This window comes from Eschrichtius robustus, chromosome 13, assembly GCF_028021215.1.
Source record: "Eschrichtius robustus isolate mEscRob2 chromosome 13, mEscRob2.pri, whole genome shotgun sequence".
NCBI classification, from domain to species: Eukaryota; Metazoa; Chordata; class Mammalia; order Artiodactyla; family Eschrichtiidae; genus Eschrichtius; species Eschrichtius robustus.
In genome coordinates this window covers 20,974,983-20,984,982 of record NC_090836.1, presented here as the reverse complement: position 1 = coordinate 20,984,982, position 10,000 = coordinate 20,974,983, and the positions used below count along the sequence as shown (strand labels likewise).

Here is a 10,000-nt window from a genome sequence, read left to right as displayed (position 1 = left end):
AGCACAGGTACAGAGTTCCCATTCTCTTCCTTCCCCCATTCCCTTATTATTAATGTATTGCAATAGTGTGGTACATTTGTTACAATTGATGAACCAATACTGATACGTTATTATTTTTTAAAATTTATTTTATTTTTATTTATTTTTGGCAGTGTTGGGTCTTTGTTGCTGCGCACGGGCTTCTCATCGCGGTGTCTTCTTTTGCTGTGGAGCACGGGCTCTAGGCACGTGGGCTTCAGTAGTTGTGGCATGCGGGCTCCGTAGTTGTGGCTTGTGGGCTCTAGAGCGCAGGCTCAGTAGTTGTGGCGCACGGGCTTAGTTGCTCCGCGGCATGTGGGATCTTCCTGGACCAGGGCTGGAACCCGTGTCCCCTGCATTGGTAGGCAGATTCTTAACCACTGCACCACCAGGGAAGCCCTGATACGTTACTATTTATTAAAACCCATACTTCACTTAGGGTTCACTTTTGTGTTGTACAGTTTTATGGGTTTTGACAAATGTGTAATGTCTTATATCTACCATTATAGTATCAGATTGAATAATTTCACCTAAAAATCCCCTGTAAGAGACATTGACTTTTATAGCTATTTAAGAAGTGTGTTCCTAGCCTCCTGGCCCTCTGGACACAGTCTAGCTACACAGGGCTGAGTACTGTAACTGAGAGGTGCTCTGTAGTAATGAGAGATGTGTGGCCTGGTGGTAAAGTGAATTGGCCCTGCTCTGCCACTGCCACGTCATTTAGCCTCTCTCATCTGTAAAATGGGGCTAAGTATATAGTACTTTGTACATGAGTATTAGATGAGATTATACATGTAAAGAACTTAGAACAGTGCCAGGTAGATAGCAGGTACTCCATACATTTTAGCTGAAATGATTATTCAAAAATGAACATAGGTGTAGAACTAAACACATACACACATATACACACACATGAGTACAAGTTAAATTAGGAAAATCCAAATAAGTTCAGTGGGTTGTATCAATGTCAACATCCTGGTTGGGATAGAATCCTACAGTATTGTAAAATATTACTTATCACTGGGGAGATTGGGCAAAGTGCAGCTCTATTATTTCTTACATGTAGCATGTGAATCGACAATGGTCTCAATAACAATTTCAATTTAAAGTAATTCAGGCGACGGGGGGGGGGGGTGCAGTGCTGTAGGGGTTACCAGTTAGAGATGGAGAAATGGCAACGGGGGATCATTGATCACACCCCACCTGGGAACCAAAATCGGCTGTCAGGGCCTTTGGGAAAAGCTGGGGAAATTTGGATACGGAATGAGAATTGTGTTCTTATTTCTGTTAGAATTGACCTGGGTATTGTGGTTATAGAAAGAAAAAAAAATGAATTTAGTGCTTCAACTCTTCATGGCCTGAACCTGCAAGGCTGTGACAAGCTGATTATTAGAAAGCCTCCCTACATAACTCTTTTTTTTTAAAAATATATTTATTTATTTATTTATTTGGTTGCACCGGGTCTTAGTTGCAGCACACGGGATCTTCAGTTGCAGCATGTGGGATCTAGATCCCTGACCAGGAATCGAACCCGGGCTCCCTATATTGGGAGCGCAGAGTCTTAGCCACTGGATCCACCAGGGAAGTCCCCCAACATAACTCTTTACTTTAGAGTTATAATCACCACCACGCTCTCAATGTCTGCTCAAAATTTCTAGAAGAGAAACTCAGTAAGCCACAGCAGGCCATTATTTTGCCCAAGACCTAAGCCTTTAGATACTGCAAACAAAAAGTCTTTCTATAAGAGGGTCACCAGCTCTACGGGACATATTCTCAATAAGGGATTATTAATCATACATTATGTGCAAGCTTCCTCCCAAAATGAACTACCCAGATATAAAACAGAACAACAGGCTCTACTGAGGATTCAGCCTCCTTGAATTTAAATGCCGCAGATGTATTCCCAGCAAGGCAAATGAATGAGTAATTATTACTCAGCACAGTGATAGACTGTATGCTTTAGACAGTGTCATTTTGACTTTAGCCAAGGCGTTTAATGTCCCTGTTTGTAAAACACTTTGTTACCATAAGCAGCTAGATCTTGGGAATTTCCTTACTGTCTAACTTTCAAGTTCTTGCAACTGAGGAGTGCATTCCAGGCATGAAAGTTTAGGGAATGCCTTTTCACCTACTGAAGATATTCACATTGCTTAGAAGTTTTAGATAAAGAACTGCTCTATCTCAGCTTCAAAGAATTGTAATAACATATGCATTTTTTTCCTCTCTAAAGATCTTTTGTCGACCAGGCTCCTCTCTTTCTGGTCTTTTCTGATAGAAAGTTACCAGCATGAACATGCTTGTGGTATTCCTGGAACTGTTATGTTAAGCTAAATTTTTAAAGGTATTTTGAATTCAAATATGAAAATAAGCTCCCGTGGGTTATTCTTCCTGAGTGTAGATATATATATTTCTTTTTTTTTTTTAACATCTTCATTGGAGTATAATTGTTTTACAATGGTGTGTTAGTTTCTGCTTTATAACAAAGTGAATCAGCTATACATATACATACATCACCATATCCCATCCCTCTTGCGTCTCCCTCCCACCCCCCCATCCCACCCCTCTAGGTGGTCACAAAGCACCAAGCTGATCTCCCTGTGCTATGCGGCTGCTTCCCACTAGCTATCTATTTTACATTTGGTAGTGTATATATGTCCATGCCACTCTCTCAAAAAATATGGAACGCTTCACGAATTTGCGTGTCATCCTTGCACAGGGGGCCATGCTAATCTTCTCTGTATCGTTCCAATTTTAGTAAATGTGCTGCCGAAGCGAGCACTAAATATATATTTCCATTCCTATTTTTTAATTATAAAAATGTAGGATTTTAAAAATATTTATTTATTTATTTGGCTGTGCCTGGTCTTAGTTGCAGCACGTGAGATCTTCGTTGCGGCGTGCAGGAGCTTTTAGTTGTTGCATGTGGGATCTAGTTCTCTGACCAGGGGTCGAACCCGGGTTCCCTGCATTGAGAGTGCAGAGTCTTAGCCACTGGACCAGCAGGGAAGTCCCTATACAATGTGTTTTTAAATGTACACTTCACGGATCAGACATTTAGGACAGGTACTGTCCACATTCCACCCACACTCGTAGCTCGTCAACAGTCAGGGAGTTATTTTTTATAGATTAAATAGAACAGTTAAATCACATACGAGTAACCTGGGCTACCAAACTTAGTTTTTCTCTTGGTTAGTATTGTTTCTTTCAGCAGCTTTACCCATATACTACAGGTTACTTCTCATTTGTTTGCAATGAAAATATTGTCTCAGGCATTGAAGTTTTTTGCTTTTTTGGTTTTTTTAAATTCTGAAAATAGAGAAGTGTTTGTTCAGGTGATGGTTTAGACATCACAATTGCCCCTTTTGCAAAAAAAGGGGGTGGTGGGAGTTGTTAACAATTAACAAGTAATCTCTAGTTCCTCTTCAGATTCCATATCCTTTGAGTCAACTCATTAGTAGCTCAGAAGAGTACCCAGAAAGCTATGGCATCTAATATCTGTTTTAAAAAGATAATTTTCTATCTTCCCAACTACTCTTCTCAACTTGAAATGTCCTAGTTGGTTTAGCTTTCCCCAGATTTAAATTTTTCCTGGCACAAAGTTAAAGCTATTTTGGTAAATTTTAGCTTACTTTGTCTTGAAACCCTTTGAAGTTTAAGTGATAAATAAAATTATCATTTTTCCTCTGAGTCAACAAACATGAGACATTATTCTGAGAGATGGAAAGGTGAAGTTTACAACTATACTAAGTCAAAGTTTTTGATAAACTGTCTAATGGTGGTACCAGCATTAGGTATACAAAGAACAATATGGCTCTTTAAGGTAAACCTATCTTTGGAATAAGTAGAATAAAAGTAGTTTTCTCTTAGATCCTTTCATCTAGGGCATTAATTTGAGTGCCTTACACACACAAACACACGCACACACACCCCTGCTGTACTTAGAAACTAAGTACCTGGATTAAATTGTATCTCTAGATAGATATTGATAGACAGGAAGATAGATAGATATAACCTAGCAGAATGTCATTTATAGTTATAAAAATATAGACCATGCTAACTATACCTTTATATAAATAAATAAATGGACCAGTTTGTCTCTCTAAAGCCTTTTATGGCTTTATTTGGACTGCTTGTTTCCTTTAGCCTTTAGTTGTTATAGCTATATGGCAGTTAGCCGTACTTGAGTACATATTATTGGGTAGGGTTTTTTTTCCCATTAAGTGTCATTTTTACTAGATTCATTTATTTATGTATTTATTTATTTATTATTATTATTTTTAAAAAACTACATGCATTTTAATTTTTGAAAATTAATTAATTAATTAATTTATTTATGGCTGTGTTGGGTCTTCGTTTCTGTGCGAGGGCTTTCTCCAGTCGCGGCAATTGGGGGCCACTCTTCATCGCGGTGCGCGGGCCTCTCACTATCGCGGCCTCTTTTGTTGCGGAGCACAGGCTCCAGACGCGCAGGCTCAGTGATTGTGGCTCACGGTCCCAGTTGCTCCGCGGCATGTGGGATCTTCCCAGACCAGGGCTCGAACCCGTGTCCCCTGCATTGGCAGGCAGATTCTCAACCACTGCACCACCAGAGAAGCCCCTATTTATTTATTTTTTAAATTTATTTTTGGCTGCGTTGTGCGTGGGCTTCTCATTGCGGTGGCTTCTCTTGTTGCGGAGCACGGGCTCTAGGTGTGCAGGCTTCAGTACTTGTGGCACAGGGGCTTAGCTGCTCCGCGGCATGTGGGATCTTCCCGGACCAGGGCTCGAACCCATGTCCTCTGCGTTGGCAGGCGGATACTAGATTCATTTAGTTTGGTTTTGAAGGTAAGCTCCTAAAAGCTTGCACTTGAAGTAGTGTACTAAGCCATGCTTAGTACAACTGGAGTTGTCTCACAGCTCAATATTTTGGGCTTTTTAAAGGTAAAGGAGTAATATTGTTCTCTTCAAAGAGCAAAATCTGTCCTCATACAAAATCTGTCCTTTGGTAGAGAAAGATCCGTTCTTTAATGTGGGGAAGATGAATACTTTTATGGAGTACAGTTTCTGTATCTTCCTCCGTAAGAGTTTAAACTAATGTTTTATTCTGCAGCCTTTCCAGGCAACCCCTGTTCTTTTCACTTTTATTTTGTCCTTATTTTGGCTTTCTTAAAATAATCTCATTTTCATGGCTTGCATAACTTGAGCATACATTTCCTGATAAAATGCACTTTCCAACCCTTACTCCTTTCACTTAACACTTAAAACGTGTCCTGTCTCCAGTGATTGGAGGTCCTCACTGACTTAAGCTACCAGGATCACCCCCAGATTATTCTTCATATCAGACTTTGCATAGGTTTGGTTTTGTTGACGTGGACACAATTACTTTTTTATTTTCCAAAAGACATGCAGACCTCTTCTTCCTGTCTTAAATTAGCTTTGAGGTCTGATTTGTTTCTACCCAACACAAAGGAATATTGCTCATGCTGGATATCTTCACATCTCCCAATCAGAGACTTTCCTGAAAGTTCTTTTTCTTTTTAATAATAATTTTATTTTAATGACTTTATTTTAATAGTGATTTGTGGTTGTGAGGATTCTATGCATCTTCCCTGCCCATATTATTTTCTTCACTTGCTTTTTTGACTCGAATACCAGGTGTTGAACAAGACCAAAGATTATAAATTTATAATCTCTGTGACCTTAATTAATGACCTTAATTTTGTCTTCATTTTTTAATGAGTAATTGGATCATGAGTGAGTTTTAGAAATATTCAACTAAAAACCAGGAGCATTGATTAATTTCTGGAGGTCAATAAATAGGACCCATTTGATTATTTTTATTAAGAAAAGATTAGAGATTCCTCTTTGGTTACAAAGAAGAATAAATTTTGTTCACTGCTGTGGAATAGCCATTGCCCCAATTGATGGAGAAATAAATGGGAATTCATTCAAAATTGAAATACCGTATTATAGAAATGATTTTACTTACAAGATTCAATATTTGATTATTTTTGAACTAAATTTTGATGACATTACATATACCAAATTGCATAAGCTTACTATGCCTGTAAAAAAATAAGGAAAAAAAGCAAATTCGAAAAGAATATAATTATACCTCTAAAGTGATCTGATAATGCTTAACCTTTGGGATGGAAACAAGGACAACTTGACCAAAGAAAATGTCATTACCAATCTTCTTGAAGCAAGCAGTGATTAAATGCAAAGAAGCAGTATTTCTTTTCTTTTTTATTTATTTAATTTATTTATTTTTGGCTGCATTGGGTCTTTGTTGCTGCACGCGGGCTTTCTCTCGTTGCAGCGGGTGGGGGCTACTCTTCATTGTGGTGCACGGGCTTCTCATTGCGGTGGCTTCTCTTGTTTCGGAGCGCGGGCTCTAGGTGTGCAGGCTTCAGTAGTTGTGGCTCGCGGGCTCTAGAGCGCAGGCTCAGTAGTTATGGCTCACGGGCCTAGTTGCTCCGCGGCATGTGGGATCTTCCCAGACCAGGGCTTGAACCTGTGTCCCCTGCATTGGCAGGCAGATTCTCAACCACTGCGCCACCAGGGAAGCCCAGTTCTATGTTCTTTGAGTCCCCATAATTGGAGGTGTTCAAAGAAAAAAAATGAATGACTCCTTGATGGAATGTTGTGGCTGGAATTGAGGCCATCTGGGTTACTGGCTTCACCAACACTTAATTCACCTTAACTCTCCATTTCTATGATTCCATGACAAATTACTGATCAGAATGTGTCATTTCATTTTTAAAGGGTTTAGTTACAGGTAACTTTACCCTCCGCACCCCTTTTTTTTGGTTACCTCTTATTGTGTCAAAAACAGGTGTGAAACAGAATGGCCTCCGCTCAGTCACACAAAGGGTGCAGTCAAGTGAATGGCAGTGCATTCATTTAATAGCCTGGTATACAAATTGATGATAATAAAGTAGAACAGAAATACATGCTTTTATATCTATTCCGGTTTGGCGACTGCCCAGATTGTGATCAATAAGTCATTCAAAGGAAGTCTATGTTGCCAGAAAGTCACTTCAGATTCTTTAACAAATTTCTCTATTATCGGACATCTAAATTTTGTATTAGGATCAACTCTGGCTTCTGTATCCTAGGATTTTGGTAAAAGTTTATTCTTGCTCACATGAAGCATAATGTTCCCGGTCAGGAGAGTCTTCCACATGGGTGTTCCAGGGAAGGACCCTGGCTTCTTCCTCTAGTAGCTTTATCATCATCTAGGGCTTTGGGTTTCTTCACTGGGTTCTTAGTATCTCACCAACATTAGGACAAGAGAGCATGAAGGATCACTCAGGAGGTAGTTAGGGACAAGAACTTGAGGCTGTTTGCATCACTTCCTTTTTTTTAATTTAATTTTTATTTTATATTAGAGTGTAGTTGATTTACGATATTGTGTTGGTTTCAGGTGTGCAGCAAAGTGATTCAGTTATACATATACACGTATCCATCCTTTTTCAGAGTCCTTCCCCATGTAGGTTATTACAGAATATTGAGTGGTGTCACTTCTGCTCACATTCCGTCACCCAGAAACGCAGTCCTATAATCATCTCTGCCAGCAGAAGAGGCTGGGAAAAGTAATCCAGCTGTGTGTCCAGGAAACAGATCTTGATGAATATCCAGCAGCTTCTACCATAGGTTATTTCCAATTTATGGCTATCATAAACAACTCTGAGATGAACACCACTTTATTTCAATCTTTGGTCACATTCTTAAACTTTTCCTTAGGATGCATTATGTACAGTGGAAATTTAGCCAAAGACTAACTTTAAAACACATTTTCACATTTTGATATAGTCAACTGGCCTTCTGAAAAGTTGGATTAGTTTGCTGCACATTAGGATTACCCAGGGAGCTTTTAAAAAATCCTAATGCCCAGGTTACACTGTGGACCAGTCAAATCAGAATGTCTGGGGGTGAAGCCAGACATCAGTGTTGTTAAAAATGTCCAAGTGATCCAATGTGCAACAGAATTTGGGAACTACTGCCTTAGGAACTCCAGACCAGAACATTGAAGGACAATGTTAGTGTCTGTTAGTGACAGCACAGTGGTCCAGAACTACCTATAACAGGGCTATCACATGTCAGAGCAATAGACTTCTAGCCTGTGTAAGTCTGTTATTTGCCATCTCAGTTACAGCCACTGAAACTATATACCAATAAAGGTGGGTTACTGTCATTAAAACTGACTGACTTTATTTCACAGAGAAAAAATGTCTTCTCCACCAGCATTATATAATGGTAATCATTTTTCCATACTTTTGTTAACAAGTATACTCTTTCAGAATCCTAGTCAATTAGAAATGAGCATTAGTTTCTTCAGCTGTAAAATGATATCTATCCCTTAGTGTTGGTGTCATTATCAAGTTAGATGGTTGGGAACGTGATTTATAAATTTTAATCTCTGTATACATTCTGGTTATTTTGAGAATGATGTTCTGGTAGACCTTGAATGGCTACCTTCATTTTCAAGTCCTTTCAAAAAATGCAGTGCCTTTCTTTTATTACCAAATTTGAGAAATTACTTTAAAAGACTGCTATTTTCCAAAATGTCCATTCTCCCCATCCTGAAGTGAGAAACATCAAACACATCCCGGAGTGAATGAGGCCAGAGTAAACTATTTTCTAGATATTTCCTCTCCCCCAGAGATCTTAAAGTGGTGGGCACGGGTTATGAGTCAACAAAGACTTAAACAAAGTTGTCAGCCAAAAGATGCCTTCTTGGGACTTCCCTGGCGGTCCAGTTGTTAAGACTTCGCCTTCCAGTGCCGGGGGTGCGGGTTTGATCCATGGTCAGGGAGCTAAGATCCCACATGCCTTGCAGCCAAAAAAGCAAAACAAAACAAAAGCAATATTGTGACAAATTCAATAAAGATTTTAAAAATGGTCCACACCAAAAAAAAAAACTTAAAAAAAATAAGAATTAAAAAAAAAAAGATGCCTTCTTTTTTCAACTTCCACCAGTGTCTCTGGTCACATAGGGAATGGGTATGGATGGAGCGAGTCTGTGGAACATTACTCTAGCTCCCGCCCTTTGCCTCCTCGTCTAGATTAGTCATGAAATGCCAGCAGCGTGCTGAGCCTCCGGCAGCTCATGATCTGTATTGCTGTTATAAATACAATAGAACTGGGTGTTGAGCGCTGTCAAAAGTGTCCATCACTAACCTATCAATGGCATTACTGTAGAAAAGAAAGTAACTAATCATAAATGGCATTTCGGTGTTGTAAGGTTGGTGGGAAAGTTATCTGTATGTTCTAAAAGAGGCATTCAAAGCAGAGTCTCTCCACAGAACAGAAATTAACATTAGAAAATAATGACATTTATTGAATGTGTCAGTAACTGTAGATGTTTGTATGCCTCTGTGTGCACACACATGCGTTGGTGACGAGGCTGAATGGTAGGATGAGGTGAGGGACAAAGGTTGGGTGTTGGAAGATAAGAAGAAATAAGGACTGACCCTTCCCACAAGGAATTTTAAACTTAGTTGGACGTTTTCATAAGAGATGGCCATTTTAAGAATACTTTGCCTAATATGCATTAGTGAGAGAAAATTAACCAATTGTACCCTGAGTCCACAAGAACTAAAATGATAAAAATAAAAAATGTTGCAAACACTAGAATGCAGCTTTCCTCTACCCTGCCTCCAATATAAATGATAATAAACCACTGCCAACATGTTGATGCCACCAGAAGTCAAGGACTTGAATTTTGGATATTTGCTCAAGGTTTTTAATTAATGCTCTAACTCACAGACCCTGCACAATAATGGCTGCCCAAGGACTTCTGGGTCTTAATCCGTGGAATCTGTGAATATGTTACTTTGCATGGAAAAAGAGAATTTGCAGATCTCATTAATGTACTTGAGATGGGGAGACTATTCTGGTTAGACTGGGGGTTTGCGGGGGAGAACCCAACCTAATCACATGAGTCCTTAAAAGCAGAGAACCTTTCCCAGCTGAGGTCAGAATCAAAGGGAGATGTGAC

At 39.3% G+C, this 10,000-nt stretch overlaps 1 non-coding gene across 1 annotated transcript; it reads right to left on the bottom strand.

The window, feature by feature from the left end:
* Positions 1–2,689: 2,689 nt before the first annotated feature.
* On the bottom strand, positions 2,690–2,797 carry LOC137776023 (U6 spliceosomal RNA). The gene has a single exon (XR_011076145.1). It is a non-coding gene; the product is annotated as a U6 spliceosomal RNA (small nuclear RNA).
* Positions 2,798–10,000: the final 7,203 nt, after the last annotated feature.